The sequence below is a fragment of the Lissotriton helveticus genome, chromosome 4_1 (assembly GCF_964261635.1).
Source record: "Lissotriton helveticus chromosome 4_1, aLisHel1.1, whole genome shotgun sequence".
Lineage (NCBI taxonomy): Eukaryota > Metazoa > Chordata > Amphibia > Caudata > Salamandridae > Lissotriton > Lissotriton helveticus.
This window is the reverse complement of record NC_136063.1, coordinates 950464895-950492349: the sequence shown is the minus strand read 5'-3', so window position 1 is coordinate 950492349 and position 27455 is coordinate 950464895. Positions and strand designations below refer to the sequence as shown.

Sequence of the window (27455 nt, the reverse complement as noted above, 5' to 3'; positions counted from 1 at the left end):
AACCACAGGCTGCACCCCTTCCTAGCGCCGCCTTCCACAAGGAAGCCAGCTGCTGCCCTTTTATTTGGACCCCTTCTCTGACATGGGGCAGGGGAGAGGAAAAAAATAAACAGGAAAAAGTACTAAGGTAGCTGAAAAAAATAAGAAAGTAAAGTTAAGAATTAAAAAGTACAAAACTCCAGAAAAAAACCCCAAATGTTTAAAAAACGTAAAATTCACACTCAATCAATCAATTAGTCAATAAGGGGGGTTTAAAGCGTGCTACTCACCCATGAGGGTCCCAAGGCACTGTGGGGGATGCAGCTCCGATTCAGCCGAAGAGCCAGATCTTTCTGAAGGTGTGAAAAGTAGGGGAGCATCTGATGTTGACTGGGAGCTCGTTCCAGGCTTTGGCTCCGGTGTAGGAGAAGGCCCGTCCCCCTGCTCTGGTTCTGAGGATGTGCGGGGTTTCTGCCAGGGCAAGGTCGGCGGAGTGGAGGATCCTTTTGGGTATGCGGAAGGAGATTCTTGCGTTGAGGTATTTGTGTCTGATGTTGTGCAGGGATTTGTAGGAGTGGCTGAGTAGCTTGAAGGTTACTCTCTTCTCGACAGGGAGCCAGTGGAGGTGTTGCAGGTGTTGGGTGATATGCTCATGCCGTGGGATGCTGAGGAAGAGTCTGGCAGCGGTGTTCTGGATGGTCTGGAGTTTGCATAGCATGGATTTGTTGTTTCCAGCATAGAGGGCATTTCCATAGTCCAGTCTGCTTGTTATGAGTGTGTGGGTGATGGTCTTTCTGGCTTCGGGGGGATCCACTTGAAGGTCTTGCGGAGGATGCAGAGGGTGTTGAAGCAGGTGGAGGGGATGGCGTTGAGTCATGGTGAGGGAAGAGTCAAGTATGATGCAGAGGTTCTGGGCATAGTCCGTGGGTGTGGGGGGGCAGGGGCAGAGGGCCACCAGGAGTTGTCCCGCATAGAGGGGGAGGGTCCAAGGACTATGACTTCTGTCTTCTCAGAATTGAGCTTCAGGCAGCTGCTGCTCATCCAGGCTGTGACGTCTTTCATTCCCCCTTGGAAGCAGAGTCATGGTGGTTTAGGGGTGCTACGGGAGGAAGAAGATAAGCTGGGTGTCGTCAGCACAGGATACAATGCAGAGTCCATGCTGTCGGATGATGGCGGTGAGGGGGGCCATGTAGATGTTGAAGAGCGTGGGACTGAGCCATGATCCTTGTGGTACTCCACAGTCTGATCCTTTGGGTTCTGCTGACGAGGAAGGAGTGGAGCGGGTCGAGGGCGGTTCCCTGTACTCCCGCACCGTGGAGTTTGGATGCGAGGGTGCGGTGGGAGATGGTGTCGAAGGCTGCGGAGAGGTCGAGTAGAATGAGGGCTGCAGTGAGCCCTTGGTCGAGGAGCGTGCGGATGACGTCTGTGGCAACGAGGAGGGAGGTCTCGGTGCTGTGGTAGCTGCGGAATCCATATTGGGAGGGGTCGAGGATGGAGTTCTCTGCAATGAAGTTTGTCAGCTGGGCATTGATGATCTTCTTGGTGACTTTGGCTGCGAAGGGAAGGAGAGACATAGATCAGTAGTTCTTCAGGTCCGTCGGGTCTGCAGAGGGTTTCTTGATGAGGGGCTTGACTTCTGCACATTTCCAGTCATCCAGGAAAATGAGGGTTCGAAGGTGCCATTGATAGTGCGTCATAGCTCGGGTGCCTTGGTAGCAGCGGCTCTGTGGAAGATGTGCAGAGGGCAGGGGTCTGTGGGGGCTACTGAGTGGCTGCTCTTCATGGTCAAAGTGGCATCTTTGGTGGTGACCTGGGTCCAGGCAGGGTTTGGTGGGCCGGCTGTCATCACTGTATGGAAGGGTGGTTTCTGGAGTCTGCTCATGGAAGTTGTCGTAGAGGACTTTGATTCAGCCTCTACTACAACTTCAGCGACTCAGAAAGACATAAAAAAAGATATTAACTAAAACTAAGGGGAACATTTTTAGGAGGTATGGATTAAATAGATTGAAAAAGGATCAAAAAGTAGGCCTGAGCACTATAAACAGAGTGAGAAACAAGATGGGCGCACTGATGCGCTCCGCGTGGTGCAATTTGCATAACATTTACACCTGAGAACGTATTTTGCTTTGACATAAGGCGTAAACATCAGGCAAACGGGCAGAGCAAAGGAACTCCACACGATCGCGGAACTCCCTGTAGCGCAAAGGAGTGTTTTTTAAATTTTGCGGAGCTCCACGTAGCGCAGCAACGTACCCCTGTAAATGGACACCCTGTTTTCAAAACACTTGTGCATAATGAAACAATAAATTATCTGGGAAGTATTGGCAATGCAAATATTTGGTTGAACTTAGAATGCAAGGAACTAGTGAAAAATATACGTCAATCATCTGATGTGGAATATGTGGATATGCTGAAGTAAATTAGAGTAGAAGTTCTGACAAAAAAAGGGAAACATGCTTTGGAAAGTTGCTTTGTCTAGAAACTATTTCAATCTAAATATTACAGCAGCAGAACTAATGTAGAATTTCATTGAAGAACAGAAATCTATAGTTTGTTTAATGCCAACACTTCAAAAGTGCTCCAACTTCAATTAATAATTACTCCAACTGGAGAGAGAAGATATTTTGGAAATTACAGCTATTGATAAAATGGAACATCTGGGAGTCAGAATACTACTCACAGATAAACTTCAGCAAAATTGGATCCTTTAGAGAAGTCTGTATCCAAACTGCTGGATTAGAAATCACTTTACAAGTGAGCAAAAACTGTTGAGTAATTTTGCATCATAATTTAAATGTTGAGATAGGGTTAGTAAACAGTGCAATGGGTATTTTAATTCATTTTTCAAATAGACATGAGGTTGAATACATGGCCATAAATGTTAATCATATTGATGGTGTCAAACAGATTTGCCGATGCGTTGTACATGTTTTTGCTAGTGAAAGGCTTATGTATGCAGCACAGCAGTTCCCACTCTAGTGTATGCTGTCCCTATCCATACATCACAAGGTTTAAGTGTAGATGCAGTTTTTGTTAATATTGGAAGTACTGTATTTAAAAAAAGCGATGTCATATGTAGCATTGTCGCGAATTAGAATATTATCCGGTTTGTTGTTGATTGATTTTGATGATAGAAAGTTATTGCTGAAGCAAGCTGTGTAAAAGTGTGCAATCAATTATTAAGTTCATACTTTCCTCATTTAGGTCAGTACCCTGTAAATGAGAAAGGGATAATCTGCCCGAAGCAGAAGATTACAAAACAGTCTACGAATGCTGAAGAAAAGAAAGGACACAAAAACACAATCAGAGGGTGTTAAGAAGAGAAAAATGGGAAATGACGGAGATATTATAGGGTACCAATTGAAAAACAGTTCAGGTGTGTACTGCTATGCAAATGCTATTCTGAATGTACTGCTCAATTTACTGAAGAAATTCAACAAAAATCAGAGAAGAGAATGTGTTCTGTAATATATCATTTGTTCCAATGTTTACTGACTGACAGAACTATAATAAATTCTGCTTCATGTATTCTAGATCTTTTAGCTATATATAGCGGATCAGTATAATTTCAAGTTCAACTTTTTAATGTTTAGACACTTGTCTTTGAAACATACATTTAAAAATTAAATAAAATATTTCTTTAAATGACCCCTCATGTTCTACTCACTTGTAAACCAAGTTAGTACCCAAATAACCACCATTGAATACATATAACCACCATTCCCCTAGCACCCCAGCACTAAATATTTACATGAACCTCTTGCATCACTAACATACTTTTTTAAATTTTGCTAGGGCACATGTAACATCTAAACATTCCATATTCAACAAAAGTGCAAGTGCATCATTATGATGAATTGTATCATATCTTTTAAAATGCGGTTTTAAAATCGAATGGTTACACCTAATGAAATGACAGCAGTCAATTAACAAATGAACATTAAAACTTTGAAAACGCAATCCACATGTGCAAATATTCTCAGCTCTTGTATATCGCACATTTAAGGCTACCCAAAATGTTAATAGTGCTAAGCGTAGGGGGACGCCAAGAAGTGCTGATAGTTACAGATATGCTCTCCTATTTTCCCAAGATTCTACCATATACTTTGCAGAGTCTATTCCCTACATACTCCATATCAGCCGATCAGGACTCTTTTCTACAGCCCAATTTTTATTCTGCTTTAGAAAGATAAAATTGTAATAAAAAAGTGGGGAAACCCAATATACCCTAGGGTGCCTACAAGGGATTTTATTTCTGTATTTGATTCAATAGTTATTTCTGTAAAAATCACTTCCTGTTCAACCCTGATCAGTGATGAACCAATGATTAATCAAACAAACAAAACAAAACACATTTCTTTTTCATGTGGATAATTTTCTCGCAACCATGTAATGGGGATACAAAGGGCAAACTTTTCTTCAAAAGAAATAAAATCCCTTGTAGGCACCCTCCTACTTAATTCTAGCCTTAGAAAGATAAAAGGCCTCTGTTATCTTTAATTCCATTTTTAAGGCTCCTGCAATGGCTGCTACCCTTTTCCTGACCTTCACCACCCACTTTAATTCACTCTTTCCTAATTCAGCAGCACTTAAGGCTGATAACTTCTTTACCTCTGAGACCCAAAGTTTATCCCACATTTGCATGGCTAAAAAGTTCCAAGCCTGCAGGTTTCTTCCAGCCTTATTGCCTGGCTCCTTGCACCTTTTGGGAGAGCTAACAATGTTTTCAAGCACTTACTCCCACATCTCTCCCAACTTCCCTCCATACTCGGGGACAATAGCTCAGTCCCGTAGAGACACTGAGTAAAGCCATTGCATTGAAAACTGTCAAAAGGGGAGACCAGGAAGGGCCACCGAAGTTACACCTAAAGCAGACATGGCAGCCTATCGTTGCTGGTGCCCTCATCTCCACCAATTCTTTATGCAGCACCGAGCTTAACTGTCTTATTCTATTTCTATTCTGTTCTATTTAACCCATTTGTAAAGTGCACGTAGACCAAGGTTTCATGGCGCTGATCAGAGTAGGGGGTGGACGGAGACTAATTCACTTTAGTTCATTCATGTGCCTGTGTAAACAGCCAAGTCTTAAGTTGTCTTCTGAACTGAAGTAGCTCAGAGCAGGAACGGATCTCAAATGGCAACGTGTTCCAAAGTTGTGGCGCCAGGAATCCAAAGCGACTGCCACCATATCGCTTTTTCTTAAACCTGGCGCTCACTAACAGGTTTTGATGTTTGGAACGGAGATCACGAATGGGAATGTGCCTAATTATCAGATCGTTGATGAAAATGGGACTGTAGCAGTTCAGGGACTTAAATGTTAAGCAGGCTGTTTTGAAGGTTGACCGTTGAAGCAATGGGAGCCAATGTAGTTGTTTTAGTAGGGGTTTGGCCGATTGCCATTTGGGTAGTTGGTAGATCAATCTCGCGGCCTGGTTCTGTACCAGCTGGAGCCTCTTTATCTGATACAGGGGAAGACCCAGGTAGATGGATTTAGCATAGTCCAGGTGAGACAGGACAAGTCCTATCACAACCTGGGTCAGTACTGCCTGGGTGAGCAGATGGTGGATCTTCTGAATCTTACGTAACTGGAAGAAACACTTCGATACCACTGAACCCACTTGGATGTTTAGCGAAAGATCGCGATCGATGTTAACCCCTAAACTTTTTACAGCAGAGGCCGGTTTGGGCAGAGGACCAAGTTCTGTGGGCCAATAGTGGGGGCCCCAGTGAATGCAGCTATCTCCTATCAATAACACCTCGGGGTTTAGTTTCAACTGGTTATGGTCCATCCAGTGACGGATGAATACCATAGTTTCCTGGAAATCGGTGATGGACTTAGTGGAGTTATCAATAGTAAAAGACAGCTGCAGATCATCCGCATAGTTAAATGTGGATACTTGCCTCTGTTTTAGAGCTTTGATTAAGGGGAGGAGGTACAGGTTGAATAGATGTGGGAACAGGGAGGATCCCTGTGGGACTCCGCAGGTGGTATTCAGCCTGGGGGCAGTGAAGGTAGATAAATGAACTGCCTGCGTACGATCCTCCAAAAAGGAAGTGATCCATTTCAGGGCAGTGCCCTGAAAGCCTGCCCGTCCGACACGGTCCACCAAGATGGTATGGTCCACCGTGTCGAACGCGGCAGACAGATCTAAAAGGACCAGTGCTTGGGGGATGCTTGCATCAACCTTCCTTTGGAGCTCGTCCAGGACTGCCAGAATGACTGCCTCTGTAGAATGACCCGGTCGAAAGCCGGCCTGATGGGAGTCCAGATGTCCAGTGTGTTCCATGAAATCTGCACTTTGCCACATGTGCCTCTAATACCTTGGCTAGGTAAGGGAGCTGAGAGATCGGGCGATATTTGGAGGGTTCCGAGGTGTCGGCCCGATCTTTTTCAGCAAGAGAACCACTATCGTGTCCTTAAATGATCTGGGGACACATCCTTGAGAGATTGATGAATTGAGCAAAGACAGAGCAGGTTGAGGGGAGGAAGAAAATACCTCCCTCAATATATATGGTGGGCAGCAGTCCCGAGGAGAGCCAGATTTTACTTTGGACAATAAAAGAAAAAATGTTTCCTCACTAATTGAGGGAAAAATGTCCATGATAGAGTTGTTCATGATAGTGTCCTTCGGTGGCTTAGTTGATGGGGGGCATATGATACTAGCTTTAATGGCTGTAATTTTATCCAAAAAGAAGGAGTTCAATTTGTCACATAGCTCGGGAGAGGGAGTGGGTTTAAGTGACAGTCTATCCGGGTTGGATAGCTCATCCACTATTAAAAAGATCTCTTTCGATTTGTTGGAAGAGGTAAGGATTCTCGAAGAGAAGTGTACAACCTTTGCTGCTTTAATAGCTTTATTGTATTTGACCTGTTCTTGTTTATAGAGGATCCTGTCCCCTGGGTCATAGCCCACTCTCCATCTCCTTTCTTTTTGGCGAAGTGCCAATTTCATTTCTTTCAATTCCGTGGTGAACCATTTGTGGGCTTCAGCCTTACGGTTGATTCTGAATTTTTTTAAGGGAGCAAAATGGTTACTGGCTGTAATTAACCAAGATGCAATCTGAGATTCCTGAAGATCTACATCCTGCACCGAGCAAGGAGTAGAGCTGGTTAACATATTCAAGAATTCTACTTTATCAATGGCGCCCCAGCATCTGACTGTGCCACCTTCGGCTAGGGGGGACTTAGTTCCTATAGGCAGCGTTAGTTGAAATGAGACCAAAAAGTGGTCCGACCATATACATGGAAGTACTGTTAAGGCAGAGATGATCGGGGTTTTAGTCCAGATTTGGTCCAATATATGACCTTTCTGATGAGTGGGTTTTAGAAGATATTGCGTTAAATTGAGATTCGTGAGAAGGTTAGTAAAATCAAGGGAGTGGGGGCCGCCTAGCGGATCACCAAACCAATAATTAAAATCGCCAATGAGTAGCAGATTAGAGTATTTCGTAGCTAGATCCGCTACCTGCTCGCTCAAGGCGAGGGGAAAAAGGGGCATGGGCTGGGGGGGCCTATAAACAATAATACAGATGAGGGAGGTATAGTCGGAGTCTAACTTGATTACAGCATTATCTGCCACAGCCAGATTCAGCGGCGTGATGGTCGTGAAAATGTGTTTGCGCTGGATAATAGCCGCTACTCCACCACCCGCTTTCCCCGGTGAGCGATCAGTGTGGAGTATATAGTAATCTAAGGGAAGAGCAGCAAGTATATCTGGAGTGAAATCAGGGGTCAACCATGTTTCAGTAAGAAACAGAATATCAGGAGATTCTGTCGAGAGTAGTGTAAAGATCTCCATTTTATGTCCCACTAAAGAGCGAGTGTTAAGGTAAGAGATACGAAAAGTCACCTGATTAACAGGGAGAGTTCTGCCAATTTTCCCCTGGCACTGCGCTAGTTCCGGAAATTTGCTGCGTATTTGCAATAATCCCAGATTTGCGAGGCGCTCCTGGGTACCCACAACCGGCATTAAAGATAGCTCTTGAAGGTTGCAGAGAGTCTCTGGAGAATATTTCAGTATTTGCCCAGAGTGCAGTGCCCCATGGCCCGTCTTGGCGTGGACGGGCGCAGACGGACTTGCCTTTGGCGCGCCGCCGGCGCGCCCGCTGCGGCCGCCCGCTGCGCGGACGATTGAGTGGTGCCATAAATAGTATGGTAGAGGAGGTTGGGAGGGGCCAGGCTGCTAGAGCGCAACCTGCCTCCTACCCCCAAGATGGCGACTAGAGTGTCGGTCTGAGCAGCAGTTGATCGGCTGTGAGACCGGCGATGTGGGGGTGGGCAGGATTCGAGTCCCCAGTGAGAATGCACAGGTTAGCAGGCTAAATTAAAATTTCTAAGTCAAGTGATTTTTAAAATTCCTCTAACACAAGTGTCACATTCAAAAACACGAAATAAATCAGTAGCTCCTGGCTACAGCCTCCTCATGATCCTAAAGCTCCTGTGAGCTCGGGTGCGCACGGTTCCTGGCGCTTTTTGACTCCGGGAGGTTGGGAGGGGCCAGGCTGCTAGAGTGCAACCTGCCTCCTACCCCCCAAGATGGCGGCTAGAGTGTCGGTCTGAGCAGCAGTTGATCGGCTGCGAGACCGGCGATGTGGGGGTGGGCAGGATTCGAGTCCCCAGTGAGAATGCACAGGTTAGCAGGCTAAATTAAAATTTCAAAGTCAAGTGATTTTTAAAATTCCTCTAACACAAGTGTCACATTCAAAAACACGAAATAAATCAGTAGCTCCTGGCTAGAGCCTCCTCATGATCCTAAAGCTCCTGTGAGCTCGGGTGCGCACGGTTCCTGGCGCTTTTTGACTCCGGGAGGTCGGGAGGGGCCAGGCTGCTAGAGTGCAACCTGCCTCCTACCCCCAAGATGGCGGCTAGAGTGTCGGTCTGAGCAGCAGTTGATCGGCTGCGAGACCGGCGATGTGGGGGTGGGCAGGATTCGAGTCCCCAGTGAGAATGCACAGGTTAGCAGGCTAAATTAAAATTTCTAAGTCAAGTGATTTTTAAAATTCCTCTAACACAAGTGTCACATTCAAAAACACAAAATAAATCAGTAGCTCCTGGCTACAGCCTCCTCATGATCCTAAAGCCCCTGTGAGCTTTAGGATCTTATTAATGTCATACCAAAGTACTTATATGACAACGCAACCTCAACCCTGCTATTATCTAACAGCCATTTATACGGCTTATTTTTTCCCCCAAAAGGTTTTTGTTTTTGTTTTTTCAGATTCATCTTCAATTTATTGGCCTCACAATAATTATTGAATCTGGTCAACTTCCTTTGCAGGCCTACTTTGGTCAAGTCCAAAATTGGCAAATCATCTGCATAGAGTAGACACAACGCATATCTGCCCCCTATTTTTGGTGAAAAAGGCTGAGTCGCTGCCAACTCCCCCAGAAGATCGTCAAGGAACAAGAAGAACAGCATGAGGTCAGCCAGGACACAGCCCTGCCTTAACCCATTTCCAAGAGGGATTCTCCCTAAATGACACTCATCCTAATTGAGCTCCACTTGGGCCCAATCCCTGAGTGCAATTCTTGCAGGATTACTAATTAACATTAGGCGATACCTAGTTGTCTTAATTTAACCCAGAGTATACTACGATCTACCAAATGGAAAGCTGAACTAAAATAAACAAAACAGCAGAACAAACTCCCAAATGTTTCCTTCACCTTCTGCCCCAAGGCCCACAAGCTGAAGCAATGATCTATTTTTGAGTGCCCAGGCTTAAAGCCCCCTTGCTCCTTAGGGACAAATCTGTTGCACTCAATCCAATTCTTTAAAGACCTGAGGATAACCTTAGAGTACAAGTTTGCACCAACATCCAGCAGGCTTATCAAATGATAATTGCCTTGAACATTCATCGCGCCTTTTTGTGTATGAGTTTAATTATTGCACCCTTCCAACTGAGAGGTAATATACCAGTCTTAGTTATGCCTATGAAAACGTTTGAGAAAAATCCTGCCCACCACATTGAGTTTGACTTAATCACTGTTGCCAGTAAATAATCCGGTCCAGCTACTTTAGTTCACTAAATTTACTGTCAACACACAACAAGATGCACAAGAATGGCCGACCTAGGAGTATTAGAACAAGAAGATGTAAATATTGATGATTTATTTGTACTGCGTTACAAATGGACCCATGACTGTGAAGATTGCTCTTTCACATATACCACTGAAATGAATTATAAACGACATCTCTACTTAGAAATATAAAATTCTAAAACTGTGCCTTTTGAGAAATTGTTCAAAAAGGCTAAACAAAATATGACCTTCCCAAACTGCAGATCAGACATTATGTCTACATTGTTTCTAGGAAAAACTAGAAAATACCTTTTAGTAATGCTACACAATGTAGAGCAGATGGTTTGAAATTGGAAACTCCATTTACAAGCTTCAAAGCAGAGCAGATTTCGATTTCGGGAAGAATTTTACTACTTTGGGTATCCTCTTTCATGATGGAAATAATACAACCTCTGGACACTACACTGTCTATCTAAAGAGAAAAAATGAATGAACAGAATGCAATGACATTAATCTTAAATTCAAACCAAAACCTTTTTTCAAACTATTAAACTCATATATTTTCTTTCTTCAACCAAAGTTCTAAGGAGGGACTCGGGATAAAAAAAGGGGTGTACAGTGTTTCTTCTATGTGGTACATCTGTGTTTTAGATATTATTTGCTTATTGGGGGTAATGTCTTCAAAAAGTTCTTCAAAATTCAAGAGTCCTTATATCTTCCAGAAAGAAGTTAATATAACATCTAAATACTACACTATCGAATTAAAGTTGGAAACCGGATGGTCACAATTGAATTACAGCTGCCTTAATTTGAAAGCAAAAAAATGCCTTCAAAACTAAGAAAATTGTAAACCTTTTGTTTCTTCAAGCAAACTTGCGCAAACTGTTTGTGGAAAAAACTGCCGTGAGGGATTTGGTTCATATGGATCATTATCAATGTATGCATCATTTGGCAAACTATGGGTGAGGTTTTCAAAAGGATCTCCAAAATTAAAGAATGTTTTTAATTTAATTGCAGTATTATACCAAATATATTAATTTCAAAATATTTCTTACATAGGTTTGTTTAGATTAGTGTTGTAACTCCAGATAAAATGACTGATTCCTTAATTGTAGTAGGTGCAATGCATAGTGTCACTTATTCATAGTGAAATACTGTGCAGTTTTGGGGGGTTTTCCCCCACTGTTCAAGGCTGACCATTGTTTATGGTGAAGAAGTATGAAAGCTGAGAACAGTAAAAGGGGAAAATAAAATGTTTTACTATATTGTGATATGCTGTTACAGCGTAAGCAATCTTTCTGTAATTTTTTAAATGAAATACTGACATATATTCATGATCTTTCTCTTTTTCAAAAGTGGCTGGAGTTGCACATGTTTAGATGTTCTACCACAAGTATATATATCTTAGACGTTCTTGAACATAACGAGCACTTGGTATAGCTTGCCGCCATTTTGTCAAACCCATTTTGTAATTAAAACTTTCAGTGTAGTTCAGCACATTTTACTGTAAAACTATACACCAAGGTAGGGTCTTGTACAGCCACGGATACATTCACACAGACACCGATTACACAACTCATACACCCAGACACTCATTCATCAGCCACTCACTAAGCCATTAACTCATTGATACAGTTATTAATGCACCGTCTCACTTACAAATACATCTACAGTGCCATGATCTTACTTACCCATACAGAAATTCACACAATTAGTTACTTCCTAATACAGGTACAAAAATATGCACTCAGTCCCCTAAACAGTACCTTATACACCCAGTTAGCCATGCATACAATCACAAACACACTCATTTGGCCATGTAAGTACTGATATAGCCAATCACTTGCCTTGCAACATGAAACACATCCACTAACGTTTGTGAACAGTGACACATACACATGCACATACTTTCTTATGTAAACAGCTACTAACACAGCCAGACAGTTACTCATACAGCTACTGTCATAGATATTCTATATTACATGCAGCCAATGATGAAGTCACTTCCATACCTGTACAAGCACTCACATAGTGCATTAGTCTTTGATTCAGACACTCACACACCCATTTTATTCATCTATATGAATACTCACGCAGGGGGGCGTGGCCAAGAGCCGAGCATGGCGGACGCACTTTGAGGTAGCTCCGTCCTCTGCCCGGATTATTAGCTGATTATCCTTACTTCCCCGTATCCCACGGGACACCCACTCAAGCCCCGTGACCGCCGTGGGTGAAGAAAACGCAAACCTGCGGACTGCGGGTCCCGAGCCTCACCTGGGAGTGCGCGAGACGACCGGCGCCGGAGAGGCCTGGTTCTGCGAGGCAAGCCGCGGCCTCAAGTGGCGGGGTGATCCGAGCCTGACGTGACTTGCCAGCGCCGAAACAAGCGGAGACCGGGGGTACTGGGCGGTACCCTGCGCCGGTGGTACGACTGGCAAAACTACTCCTGGTACATCGCCTAGCTGCCCGGAGTGCAGAAGTGAGGTGCGGCGCTGATCTGGTATCGAGCCAGCTCTGGGACGGCGAGGAGGCGCGGCAATAAGCTAGTCGGCGCTCCGGCGCCGGTTGCGGCGGAGACTCTGAGGAATAGCGGGAGAGCTGCGGCAACTCTGTGAGCGGACCCCGGAGCCCTGCGAGGACACTGCCTGGTATGTGCGGGCCCTGGAAAGGAGTTGACTGACCGGACCGGAGGGGGTGCGCGTCACTGTGGCCGGCCTGTGCTGGGGCGCCATCTTGGGCGTAGTGTGGTGTCCGCCATTACGCGACTGGGGCCGGGCGTCCTCACTCCGGACAGCCGATATTGCCACTGAGGCACTGGGGCACGACTAGAACACCGGCGAGACGGCGAGCGCTACAGTGAAGCAGCACGGCCCGTAGCGGGGACAGCGGAGACAGGTGGGGCCTGCCTTGAACCTCTGAGGGCTTCCCTCTGGCGCCTTTACTGTAATCGGCGCCAGCAGTGGAGGATAGATCGTTGGCCTACAGTTTACATGCGCCGCTGGTCGCTGGAGCGCTGAGAGACACCATCACCAGCTTTCCCAGCTACTGTGCCATATCGGGCCCCAGTGGGGAAAGCCCCCATTGCACACTGCACCCCTAACGATGCCCGACTGGGAGCCCCGCGCAACGGCCAACGAGCACGGGCCTGTGACGTTGTCAGGGCCCGGAGGCTGGACCGGACGCGCTCCTAGTGCTGAGACGCGCATATCCCACTACAAGTACTGGTACCATTGGTGAGTGCCTGCGGTTGGTGGGTGAGCGGCAACTGTGATAAGCACTGCGAACGTTGGAATTGGGAGTGCGCCCGAGGCCCCACCACCACCGTCATTCTGACGACGAGAGCCATGGGGAGGAACAGAGCCTAGATGCCGGAACAGAGCAATACTGCGGACCTCCAATCCACTGGATCGGATGATCCGCTGGCCTCCTCAAATGCTGAGATGACACCTCCGACAGGCAAGTGCACACAAAACGCTAAACTGGACCTCATCCTGGCTGAAATAAGGGTGTCCAGGGAGGCGCTAGAGGCACGTATGGACAGCATGGCGACCGGCTTGTCGCTCCTGAGGGCGGACCATTACAAACTAGCCGAAAAGGTATCGGAACATAAGATCGCGCTTGACGACCTGGTGCCTCAACAGACGGAGCACTCCACAAAACTAGAGAATATGGAGAAACAGCTTAAGTTGCTCTGGGACAAGGTGGACGATGCGGAAGGGCGGGCCCGCCGCAATAATGTGCGAATCCTAGGAATTCCGGAGCGCAGCGAAGGGAGGAATCCAACGCAGTTCGTTGAGGATTGGCTCAAGAAGATAGTGGGACCGCAAGATCTGACCCCCTTGTATAGCGTGGAGAGGGCCCACAGGATGCCGGCGAAGCCACCTAAGCTGGGCGCTCCACCGAGACCGCTGATAGTGCGCCTTCTGCACTACAAAGACCGAGACTCAATCCTGAGAGTGGCAAGGGAGAAGGCCCCACTGAGGTATGAGGATAAGACCATCTCGGTGTACCCTGATTTCACCCCGGCAGTGCAGAAGGCCAGGTCGACATTTTTGGGGGTGAAGCGCAAACTACGGGATAGGAACCTGAAATATGCACTCCTATTCCCGGCCCGCCTCAAAATAATCCATTGGACCAAATCTTATTTCTTTGACACACCTGAAGAGGCGGCGGAGTGGATGGAGGTGGCTCTGTCACCCTTACATACGCAGGACCTGTTTGAGGAGGACCAGGGCGGAGGGCCCTCGTACCACGACAAGCAGCGGACTGGCAAGAGTGCGGACCATGCGGAGAGGTCTGCGGAGAGCGAGGGTACAATATCGGACCGAGCTCGGAAGACGCCGAAAATAGCTCGACTGACTGAAGCTGCGCTGGCTGATCACGACGCGAGGGACAAATCAGACGTGGGCGGCGACACAGACTCGCGCACGGAGGTGTCGGGCTCTGCCGACAGCCTGCAACTTTTTCCTAAAATCACTGCCAAAGTGGCAAATGACTTCTGAGTATAACAGTAGAAGATACCGGCTGGTAATGTATGAGCTTTGGGAAGGGGCGAGAGTGGGCGGACAGGGAAAGGGGGCACACTAGCTTGGCACACTGCAGTACCAACAACAGGTTCTGAGCGAGTGTACGTAGGTACCACCCCACCCCCCCCCCCCAAAGCTTAGCCATGTTCTGGTTTACCTGTTGCCCATGTTGGGCGACAATGTTTGGACCTCAGGGTTTTTCGCTTGGGGACCTAGAAGTTTGGGGATCACAAGTTTTGTTGGCACTTGAGACAGTACATAGATTACATACAACCTTTTTGGTACGAGCCTGTTGATACCATCTGACACAGACTGCAATGGGGACCCTTAACACATACAAAATATGCACCTGGAATGTGAGGGGAATGGGCTCCGTTCATAAGAGACATAGACTTCTGGCACAACTTAATCGGAGGCACGTCATGGTCGCATGCCTGCAGGAAATTCATCTGAATAGTGCAGAAAGCGGGAAGCTACTTAAGAAATGGAAGGGACAACTGTTAGCTACCACTTATTCTGTGTTTTCGAGGGGGGCAGCTATATGGTTGAGAAACTCTGTTCCCTTTCAACTGGTGGAAAAGAGGCTGGACACGGAGGGTAGATACGTGTTTATCCGTGGTTTGTTGGATGGCTCCCCTGCTGTGATTGAAGTGTTTATGCGCCGAACTCGGGCCAATCAGACTTCCTGACTTCCCTTAGTGGAGTAAGTCCAATTGGTCGCACACTGCTTGTCCTACCAGCGTGTTGCCCCAAAGCATTGTGGTCCATGAAGTAAGCATCAGCGGGTGCGCCTCTGCCAGAGTCTTGAGCAAAAATCACTGTCGCGTTGGCCATCCCTGGACACGTGTTTCGAGGTTATTACCTCTCGTCAGCAGGGAATAGGCATATATGTAGGGGTGCTGCGTAGGCTGACAAAAAATATTCTCAGGTCCGGTACCGCTTGTGGCACGCAGGTGCGTAACCCGGGTTCGTCAGCCCCACCAGCTCAAGGGAGCTTGAATATAAAAGAAAGTCCAATTGGTCGCACACTGCTTGTCCTACCAGCGTGTTGCCCCAAAGCATTGTGGTTCATGAAGTAAGCATCAGCGGGTGCGCCTCTGCCAGAGTCTTGAGCAAAAATCACTGTCACGTTGGCCATCCCTGGACACGTGTTTCGAGGTTATTACCTCTCGTCAGAAGGGAATAGGCATATATGTAGGGGTGCTGCGTAGGCTGCCAAAAAATATTCTCAGGTCCGGTAACGCTCGTGGCACGCAGGTGCGTAACCCGGGCTCGTCAGCCCCATCAGCTCAAGGGAGCTTGAATATAAAAGAAAGTCCAATTGGTCGCACACTGCTTGTCCTACAGCGTGTTGCCCCAAAGCATTGTGGTCCATGAAGTAAGCATCAGCGGGTACGCCTCTGCCAGAGTCTTGAGCAAAAATCACTGTCGCGTTGGCCATCCCTGGACACGTGTTTCGAGATTATTACCTCTCGTCAGCAGGGAATAGGCATATATGTAGGGGTGCTGCGTAGGCTGCCAAAACATATTCTCAGGTCCGGTACCGCTCGTGGCACGCAGGTGCGTAACCCGGGCTCGTCAGCCCCACCAGCTCAAGGGAGCTTGAATATAAAAGAAAGTCCAATTGGTCGCACACTGCTTGTCCTACCAGCGTGTTGCCCCAAAGCATTGTGGTCCATGAAGTAAGCATCAGCGGGTGCGCCTCTGCCAGAGTCTTGAGCAAAAATCACTTTCGCGTTGGCCATCCCTGGACACGTGTTTCGAGGTTATTACCTCTCGTCAGCAGGGAATAGGCATATATGTTGGGGTGCTGCGTAGGCTGCCAAAACATATTCTCAGGTCTGGTACTGCTTGTGGCACGTAGGTGCGTAACCCGGGCTCGTCAACCCCACCAGCTCAAGGGAGCTTGAATATAAAAGAAAGTCCAATTGGTCGCACACTGCTTGTCCTACCAGCGTGTTGCCCGAAAGCATTGTGGTCCATGAAGTAAGCATCAGCGGGTGCGCCTCTGCCAGAGTCTTGAGCAAAAATCACTGTCGCGTTGGCCATCCCTGGACACGTGTTTCGAGGTTATTACCTCTCGTCAGCAGGGAATAGGCATATATGTAGGGGTGCTGCGTAGGCTGCCAAAAAATATTCTCAGGTCCGGTACCGCTCGTGGCATGCAGGTGCGTAACCCGGGCTCGTCAGCCCCACCAGCTCAAGGGAGCTTGAATATAAAAGAAAGTCCAATTGGTCGCACACTGCTTGTCCTACCAGCGTGTTGCCCCAAAGCATTGTGGTCCATGAAGTAAGCATCAGCGGGTGCGCCTCTGCCAGAGTCTTGGGCAAAAATCACTGTCGCGTTGGCCATCCCTGGACACGTGTTTCGAAGTTATTACCTCTCGTCAGCAGGGAATAGGCATATATGTAGAGGTGCTGCATAGGCTGCCAAAAAATATTCTCAGGTCCGGTACCGCTCGTGGCACGCAGGTGCGTAACCCGGGCTCGTCAGCCCACCAGCTCAAGGGAGCTTGAATATAAAAGAAAGTCAATTTGGTCGCACACTGCTTGTCCTACCAGCGTGTTGCCCCAAAGCATTGTGGTCCATGAAGTAAGCATCAGCGGGTGCGCCTCTGCCAGAGTCTTGAGCAAAAATCACTGTCGCGTTGGCCATCCCTGGACATGTGTTTCGAGGTTATTACCTCTCGTCAGCAGGGAATAGGCATATATGTAGGGGTGCTGCGAAGGCTGCCAAAAAATATTCTCACGTCCGGTACCGCTCGTGGCATGCAGGTGCGTAACCCGGGCTTGTCAGCCCCACCAGCTCAAGGGAGCTTGAATATAAAAGAAAGTCCAATTGGTCGCACACTACTTGTCCTACCAGCGTGTTGCCCCAAAGCATTGTGGTCCATGAAGTAAGCATCAGCAGGTGCCCCTCTGCCAGAGTCTTGAGCAAAAATCACTGTCGCGTTGGCCATCCCTGGACACGTGTTTCGAGGTTATTACCTCTCGTCAGCAGGGAATAGGCATATATGTAGGGGTGCTGCGTAGGCTGCCAAAAAATATTCTCAGGTCCGGTACCGCTCGTGGCACGCAGGTGCGTAACCCGGGCTCGTCAGCCCCACCAGCTCAAGGGAGCTTGAATATAAAAGAAAGTCCAATTGGTCGCACACTGCTTGTCCTACCAGCGTGTTGCCCCAAAGCATATACACAGACATACAGTTAATCTTTTTTTTTTAACCTTGAAAGGCGGGTCTGACAAGAACCTTTTTATTTTTTTCTGGAACTTTTTATTTCTAATATTTTCTAATATTTTGTACTTTTTTGTATTTTTTCAAATTCTTTTTTCTTTTTTGTATTTTTTCCTCAAATAAAATGGCAATGAGGAAAAAAACATTCTATCCACACATACACACACACACACACACACACACACACACACACACAAAGACATTGCAAAAACTGGTCTCAACAGCTATGTTTTATTGCTGTCACCAATATCAAATAAACAGACTGCTTGCGGGGGTAGTGTTGCAGTCAATGCAAAATGTCCCAATGCATTTTAATTTAGGACATATTTGTGGACGCTGCCTCTCCACTTCCACAGGTGCTCTCCCTCCAGGAGCAGGTGGTGCAGCCCTAGAGGTTGATGGCCCCTCTACAGCTCTCTCCTTTTGTGGCATTTTGAGATTGTTCACATGATAAGTTATTAAGTGGTTCAACATACTTGTTGTACCACAAGAATATATTTTGGCAGAGCCCATTGATAGGGTTTTGTCGCACAAGGTGCACTTTACAAATGTTACCATTGTTTTAGATTCACAAGAAGGGACGGTGAAAAAATCACAGGTTATGCTTTGTTTCTTGGCTGCTGATCCCTCAGCAGAAGAGTCTTCTGCTCGTACTGGTACTTTCTGCCCCACAGCTTCTTGATGGAGTTCCTGCTTCTCACCTCTTCACAATGCCATTTTTTTTTTTAAATGACAAACAAATACAGAAGCTAGTGTTCTGAATTCCAAGTACAGAACACCTCCAAGACTGAACCAAATACCAACTAGAACTTTCAAGAAAGAAGAAATAGGTGGGAACTTCCTTTGAAGGCTAACGGAAAGTGTCTTTTCCAATCATATCTCTTTGTTGCCAGGTCACATGATATTCACGAACGCCAATGTCATCGCAAAGACCAGTATCGTTGCTACGATGTGAAATTAAAAAGTGCTGTACATTAGTATGAATCACAGAAATACAAGTTTAAACACTATCTTAGTAAACAGCTGTTGTCAAATATTAATTACAATATGTGCATATATGTGTTTCACACTTTTTCAAAAACTTGCTTTCTTTGTGACTTTCCGCAAAACCGGAACATACTTGGTGCAAAATTTCAGGACCAAATTGCGCCAATTAAAAAATTCAGACAAAAATACACAGGTATTAACTTCCTGAATGAATGGAAAGGAGAGACACAAAGAAATGCACCAATAGATGTTTCATTATGCATCTGTAGTTGACAATATACGCTAGTCATTTACACAATGGGAAAGCATTTACTAATTTGCTAGAAGAAAGTACTGCAGTTGAGCAGACTTAATTTTAGCAAAACTATAGACTCTTCTTAAACAAATGTAGTTCCATTATGGCCCTGATGCTCAATTCAGATCAATTAAACCTCAACAGGAAGCACTTAGAAATATGAACATAGCAGGTGCCCCAGTTGAAGCTCCATTTTAGTAAAGTGGAAACGATCCTAAATGCTTGGACTTGGCGAATGCAAACCAAATATTTTCATCTAATATTGTACGATAGAGCCACTCAGACACCTACTCACACATGGATACACTCAGTCACACAGCCATTCCTATAATATGTGTTTTAAATAGTATCACTCATTAGAAGTATACAAAGTATACACACTTAACTTTTGTAGTATCTTAGTATATATCTTACACACTCAGAAAAGTTCAGAAAACACTCAGCCTGAGCCTTTACTATAACATACAGTTACCTACTCTGGAGATAACCACCCCTCCGGACTTTAAATGTTTGGGTGGGTGGTTCTCATGGACCCCCTGGGGCCTGGGGAACACCACCTCCCGGGGGCCATACTCTAAAATGGGAGCGGGGCCAGTTCTTTGCCCTGGGGACCTCCAACATCCCAGGGTAGGCCCCTAGTCTAGGAAGTATGGGGTGCCGCCCGGTTCCCCTCCTGGAGCCCTAAATAGCCCTGGGGACCACCACCCTCCTGGGCCAGCTCCAGCAATGTCTCAGGGTGCTCCGCTCCCACCCAGCCATGGCAAACACTCTGATTTCAGCAAGGAGGAGCAAAAATGCCCTTCCTTGTTGAAAGGAAAGTATGTCTGTTTCCCTGCCCGCTGTGAGGAGGGCAGGGAAACAGACATTGGTTTGGGATTCAGGAAATTACATGTTAGCAGCTCCCTGGGTCTCAAAGCAGGAGGGGAAGCCGGCAGGGACTCACTGCGGTCCCCAAGTTAAAGGTATGGTCCCAGGGGATGGTGTTTTTCTAAAACTAAACATTTTAAAAAGAGGGGCAGGCCCTTGGGGATGGGCTCCTAGGGTCCGAGAATGGCCTGGAAGGGTTAAAAAAAAGGGTCAGGCCCCAGGGGATGGTGTCCCCGGGCTGAAAAAGTCCCGGGTAGGGGGCCCCCCTCCCTTTCAGTTATTAAAATAAACAGGCCGGGACCTGAGGAATGGGGCCCTCTGGGCTGAACTTGGCCCAGGAGAGGGGCCGCACAGCCCCCGCCCTTTTTTTATGGAAAGAAATTTAAAAAAGGGAAGGCCCCAGGGCATGGGGTCACTAGGCCCAAAATAGTCCAGGGAAGAGGGGCCAAAAAAAGGTCAACAACTTGCCAGAGGCCCCGTCGCCTTTCTCCACACTCTGCAAATGCACTGCTTTTCGGGGGATGAAGTCCCCTTGGCTGCTGAGGGTCCTTAGGAGCCAACAAGACCTCAGTTACCTCCAGTAAGCCTCACACAGTTGGATTGCTGAGAGGTGGTCAGAGGCCATGCCCCCTTTCTCCACCACTCTGCAAATGTGCCTGGCAGTGGGATGAGGACCTCTTGCCTCCTGATCTGAGGGCCTCAGGACTAAAGTAGACTTATTCCCCCAACCAGCAGTGTGCCAGGAGACACATTTGCAGAGCAGTGGTGAAAGGGGGCGTGGTCTTTGACACCATCTCAGCAATCTAAATGTGTGGGTCTTACTGTAGGTAACAGGAGGGCTAGTTGCCCCCCAACGACCCAGAATAACCAAGGGGACTTTATCCCCAAACTAGTAGGCATGTTTGCATGGTGAAAGGGGGCACGGCCTCCTACCAGATCTCAGAAATCCTGCTGTCTGGGACTTACTGGAAGTGACAGGAGAGGAAGTTGGCCCCAAGGACACCTTCTGTTATCTCATATAATTCCCATACAGCGCAATTGCTAAGAGGTCTTCAGGGGTCACGCCCCATTTCTTCCCACTCTGCAAATGCGGCTCGTGGTGCACTACCGGGTGGGGGATGAAGTCCACTTTACTCCTGAGGTACCTTGGGGCCTCCTGTATGCCCTAAACAGAGGGATTCATGAGAGCTGGTCAGAAGTCCAGCCCCCTTTCTCTACCACTTTGGAAATGTGACTACTAGTTAAAACACTATAGAAATTCACTGAAAAAAACAAACATAGGGACGTACAGGTATGGGTCTGTGAATGGGTTTGTAAATGGTTGTGTGGGAGTGAGTTTATGAAAGGTTCTATGGGATATATATGTAAGGGGTGTGTTAGTGATTTTGTGGATGATGTCATCACTGATGTCATTTGAGATGTCATCTGTGATGTCAGTGACGATGTCATGAGTGACGTAATACGTGAGGTAATAAGCAGTGCATTGCACAGTCACATGTTATAGTTAGCTTAGCTGAAACCTGAGCCTAACTATAACATCTCTGTAACCTTTGGTTATTTCAGTGAATTTCTAAGGTTTTTTTTAAATCCATTTCCTAACTATAATGTCCATTTAACCTTTGTTTTTTTCAGTGGAAAAAATATATATATTTATATCAAAAGCTCCAAACTGCCCCTTTGGCAGAAACGCACTCAGACACTGAACTGGGTAAATCCTTTATTGGTCAAATGCTTCCTGTGTGAAGATAGCTATCACAGCTCGCCGTCGATTAGTCCTGACGCGTTTCAAAGCTATAGTGCTTCTTTTTCAAAGGCTCGACAGTATCGTGCGTTCACAGACACACCTACTTTTAAACTAATACCACGCCCTCCTATGGGCCGAGAATTCTGGATCTCGTAGGGTGCCTTTTTCCTTCCCTGGATGGGTGCACTTCATTTATGCTGTATTTTCCATTTCAAACCCTCAGATGGGCCTCCACACACAGTTACATTAAAATCCAAGGTCAGTGTCCCAGAACGAGGCCAGGTTGGATACCGAGCCCCATGGCACCCAGTCATCTCGGGTTGGTGCATTTCTCGCGGCAAGGGCTGCTGCGTTAACATCAAAAGCTCCAAACTGCCCCTCTGGCAGAAACACACTCAGACACTGAACTGGAGTAAATCCTTTATTGGTCAAATGCTTCCTGTGTGAAGATAGCTATCACAGCTCGCCGTCGATTAGTCCTGATGCGTTTCAAAGCTATAGTGCTTCTATATATATGGTCAAGAATAACAGCACAGGTGCACCACAATTCTTATTGAAAGACAAATCAATATTCAGTCTAGAGTTCCAATGAGTCACGGAGATCGAAATTCCTCAGTTTCGTTTTCTTTATTTAAAAAAATCGAAAAAGATGAAGCACCATACAGCCGACGCATTTCGTCCCTCAAAGGGGACTTCTTCAGGGCTGTTTAAACAAAAAACATATAGACAAACATATATAAAAGACATTTATAAAAACAGATGCATATACACATATATACATAAGAGCTTAAAAGGCCTAACCAGAGACGACAAAATATTTTCCTATTTAGCAGGTTCAAAAAGGGTGTTGTCTATAACTAATCAGGGCTATTAAATAATATTTAATTTAAAAAGTTTAGGACACACGGGCTAATTTTTAATGGTTTAAATAATAAAATAAACCCTTTTGTATTAATGAACTTAATTCTGAGTTCATGTTACAGCTACCTGCTAGAGATACATATTTCAGTGCACCAATGGTGCTCTAAGCATATATCAGAGAAAGCGTAACAGAGGGAAAAAATATAAATAGTTGAGAAACCTAACAAGAGCAAGATGAGAAGAAGAAACATGAGATTAAATTTAAAGTAAAAAATGTAGGGGTATACATATAAGTTCAGAAGCAAAAAAGGAAGAAAAGAGAGAAAGACAAGAGGATATCATCATACATGATTAAGCACTTGCCGCTGAAAACCATTGCAGATAACCAAGTGGCTCTTGACCTAGTCATAGATCTAATTAGATACTTTACCGTATGAAAAGTGACCTAAGACATCTGAAGACAATCATAAGCCACATAATCTATTCTAGTCTCTCAATAACTTGAGTAGCTCCTACTATATAGTCAGGCAAAAAATCTACTGAAACAGCAAAGAGCTTTAAACAATATCGGCTAAAATATACCTTTTATTGATAGAGGAGTCTTCAAAATAACATCTAAATGATGTCATGAACGAGCCGATAGGAATCTGATGGAGTAGTGTTGAAAGGGATCGTCTCGCAGGGTCTAGAAATACGAATAGTATGAGGTTAAGTTTAACCTGTACTGTAACTGGATCAATTAGGGAATATCTTGTTAAGATGGTAAGAAGAACTTACTGCGGACAAAGGATCCGAGTGTAGTCCAATGATGTTATTATAAAATTAGCAGGGGCCCTCTGTATTCCAGATCTATTTAGATTATATTTATCCTGTGTTTCCATCCCTTATGGCCCTCTGTTATCTTATCCAGTGCATCATAAATGTTGCTCAATATTGATTTAGTAATTTTTTCTTTTTAATGCTCTGTATACTTATTTTTTTTTATTTTGTCACACTACACCACTAACTCAGTGACCAAAGAGGCCACGCACGTATTGGTGGGCCCTTGTACTCGGTGGTTCGGGCGTACATGAGGCGTCTGAACCACTAGGACGGGCCATCAAAGCGCTTGCGATGGGAGCAACTCTAAAATGGCATAGAGCACGTCTCTTTTATTGGTAGGGTCACATGTTTAGTGACGCATGTGCTGGATGGGTGTGGTGTGGGTGTATACCAGGCATGAGGGAGTGTGTGTGTGTGTGTGTGTGTGCCGTTCTGACAACTAGACCTGGAACTAAGAAATCAGTACAATGGAAATCTGGGCAATGTTGCGTTTTTGTTTTTTCCTGGAAGCGTAAGCAGAGTGGTCTGGCCTGACATATGCCAGTGCTGCGCGATTATGAATGTTTGTTGTACATTCAGTGGAGTGTTGTTGCTGTAGTAATACAGGGCTGTGAAAGGTTTAAGTTGCAGTTTTTGGCACATAAAGGCAGATAATATATAGACACTATGGACTTCCTGGATAAGACCAAGACAATTGTGTGGCATAATGATTATTTATTAATCACACTTGATGTGACTGCTTTGTACACTAGTATCAACCACAAGGACGGTTTGAAAGCAGTAGCACACTTTTTGAATAGGAGACCGGCATTCATGTTAGAACATTATGCCATGATCAAAGAAATGACGGAGATCTGCCTCACCAGCAATTATTTCTTATTCCAAAATCAAGTATTCCAACAATGGAGAGGAGTTGCGATGGGGGCCTGCTTCTCCCCCAGCTACGCGTGCTTGCACATGGGGGTGTGGGAGGAGCAGGTCCTGGGAGTCGCCTATGCAGAGGTGATGACAAAGAAGGTAGTGTTGTGGCATAGGTTCATAGACGACCTTTTTATAGTATGGAAGGGGTCGGTGAGCAAGGCAGAACAGTTCATCTCAGATATCAATGTCAATGATTTGAATATGAGATTCACAGGCGAGATCAGCGACAGTAGAGTCAACTTCCTTGACGTTGAAATCTATGTGGAGGGAGGTAAGCTTCAGACCAGATTGCATCGTAAAGAGACCGCGGGCAACGCGGTCCTCCATGCGTCAAGCCACCACCCTGTTAACCTGATCCGAAGTATCCCCTACGGGGAGATGCTGAGGATCAGGAGAATATGTTGCACAGAGGAGTCGTGTTTGGCATCACAAACAAGCAGTAAGGAAAGGTTCCTGGCGAGGGGCTATTCGGCGGCCTTAGTTGAAAAAGCGATGATAAGGGCTAACAAGACAAATACTCTTCTCAGTATAGAGGGGAAACCCAATAGAACACCGAAGGTGGGGAGTAATGAAGGCAGCCAACCGAGACTAATAACAGCTTACAGTCGCCAACACAAGCAGTTGCAAAAGATCTTTCGTAGAAATTGGCCTATAGTCGGGGGGGACCCCGTGATTGGTAGAACGTTGGCAGACTATCCAGCTATAACGTATAGTCGTGCCAGATCAATGAGCGACATGCTTGTGAGAAGTAGCCCTTAGGTGGTGAGCAGGGATAATTGGTTACAGCAAAGCAAGGGTTTCATGAAGTGCGCCATTTGCAAAGCATGCACCATGGGGAAAAATAGGATGACCTATATGACCCCATTCAGTGAGGTACCAATTCGTATCACCCAAAAAATAACATGCAAATCCGATTTCGTCGTGTATGTGCTGGAGTGTGCGTGTGGCCTGCGGTACGTGGGTAGTACCAAGCTACAGGTCCACAAGTGCATACTCCAGCACATGCAGGCTGTTAATAATAAGGAAGAGTCATATCCGGTGGCGAGACATGTCAGCTCGTGCCACAAGGGTGATCTGGGTTACCTCAGCTACTATGCCATAGATATGGTGTAGCCGCTCCGTAGAGGAGGCGACAGAGAAGCTCGCTTAAGATTACTGGAGACCAGATATATCCTTGAGCTTAACACCAAGATGCCGAATGGTCTCAACGCGACAGAGGACCTGCACACATGCTTATAAACTGAGATATGATGTTGAGCATATCCGCAGGAGTAATGCCAAAGGGCAATACCATGATAACATTTGCTGGGGGGGGGGTCATCGAAACAGAAGACTGCTTTTAAAATGTATTTAAATTACACTTTATTCACAGGGTGAAGTCACAAAACTCCTACAAATGTGCACAATGGGCAGACCAGATTACGAGGGCAGTGTAGACGCAGTTATCCCAAAATGAATTAAGCCCACTTGGGCATTATATAACTCACCCCCATTTGAACCCATTTTTTGATAGAATAATGCTTGTTTTGCACAGATTTCAGCGGATGTTGCACATATTCAGCATATTTGCACAAGTTAATATAAAATGTTTATTTATATTCATTTTTCTATATATAATGAAATATCGAACCATGATTTTGCATTGGATGTATTACAAATCTATATGGGTTGTATTTGATATTCATGTATTTATTTATTTATTTGCAAAATTTGCACATGAATGAAGTATAATATGAAGGACCAAAAAGCACAACATAAAAAAATGTCTTGTAGTCCGAGGGTTATAAGGGGTGAAATAATAAGGTGAGAATGATGAAATGCACATATTTTAACAACATTGTTGGAGATTGCCACATAGATGCATCATCTCGCCGGCATGTTCAATTATTGTGGATTAGGCGGAAGTCTGTTGTTTATGTCTACAGGCACATGGTCAGATGACCCATGCATGCACCTTAAATCACGAGGATAGGTTGACCATGTCATGTGATCAAGGGCTTCAGGGCCCGAAACGCGTCATGGCGCACAGAAGTATGCACTAAATAAAATTCAGCAAATTCACCTGAATGGGTTCGGTTCGTTCTTTGTGTCCGGTGATAATGGATATTTAGACGAAGTTCCTGGAAAATATATATATATATATATATATATATATCATATGTGAACAAGCTCCCTCGCGGAGCGAAACGCGTCATTTTGTAATAAACGTTTTTCCTGCATACTCACTGGAGTTGGTTCGTTTATGAGCTTATCTGGCCGTTTGATGTGGCGTCCTGAGGTCTGCACCCTGCCGTAGCCTGTCGTCCATTGACAGGTTGGGATCTCTTCTTCATATATATATATATATATATATATATATATATATATATATATATATATATATATATATATATATATATATATATATATATATATATATATTACTGTATATAGACGGAATTGGATCTGATTGTAAATACATTATTATACTTTAATTATAATTATTGGTTCAGGATCACTTTTGTACTTTACGTTAATTGTACATAATTATGTATAACAACTACAAACATGTACTGGCCACATGTCCACTATGCAGGGTTGGTGGTCTAGATGACCATGGAAATAGTAGAGGGCACTTTCACTTATCACTGTATTTAAGTAAGGTCTAGACCTGTGGACTCTATGGTCCAGTTGAAGGCAGGAGCCGAAACGCGTAGACCGTCCAATTGATGCACTTTCTTTTTTGCACTGGTGTGTAAATAATAAAAAACGCGAAGAAATCATCTGCTGTGCTGTGCCGTGTCTTTGTCTACTAATCGTGGAAAGAAGAAGCTTTGGTAATATATATATGTGAGCAAGGCGGGAGTGAGCCGCCGAAACGCGTCTGAGCAGAAGCTGTAACTGAAAATAAAACGCTTGAATTATGATACACGGAGTCAGCGCCTTCTTTTGATGGAAAGTTTGGTATGTTGAAAATATATATATATATATATATATATATATATATATATATATATATATATATATATATATATGTCATCAGTGATGTCATCAGTGATGTCACTGACCATGTCATGAATGATGTAATATGTGACACCATCACCAATGGATTGCGGGTGTGAGAGTTTCAGTTAGTACAACTAACTATAACGGAGGAATTTCAATGGTTTTGTATAAGTGAAATGTCCAGCTAACTATAACACCCCTGAAACCTATGGTGTTT

General features: G+C 45.4%; 1 long non-coding RNA gene across 1 annotated transcript in view; it reads left to right on the top strand.

Moving 5' to 3' along the window:
* Window positions 1-27455, top strand: part of LOC144827387 (uncharacterized) — a 152145-nt gene that overhangs the window by 104352 nt on the left and 20338 nt on the right. Inside the window, exon 3 of the long non-coding RNA XR_013610166.1 lies at window positions 3184-3355. This is a non-coding gene — a long non-coding RNA (uncharacterized LOC144827387). The remainder of the gene's footprint in view (window positions 1-3183; window positions 3356-27455) is intronic.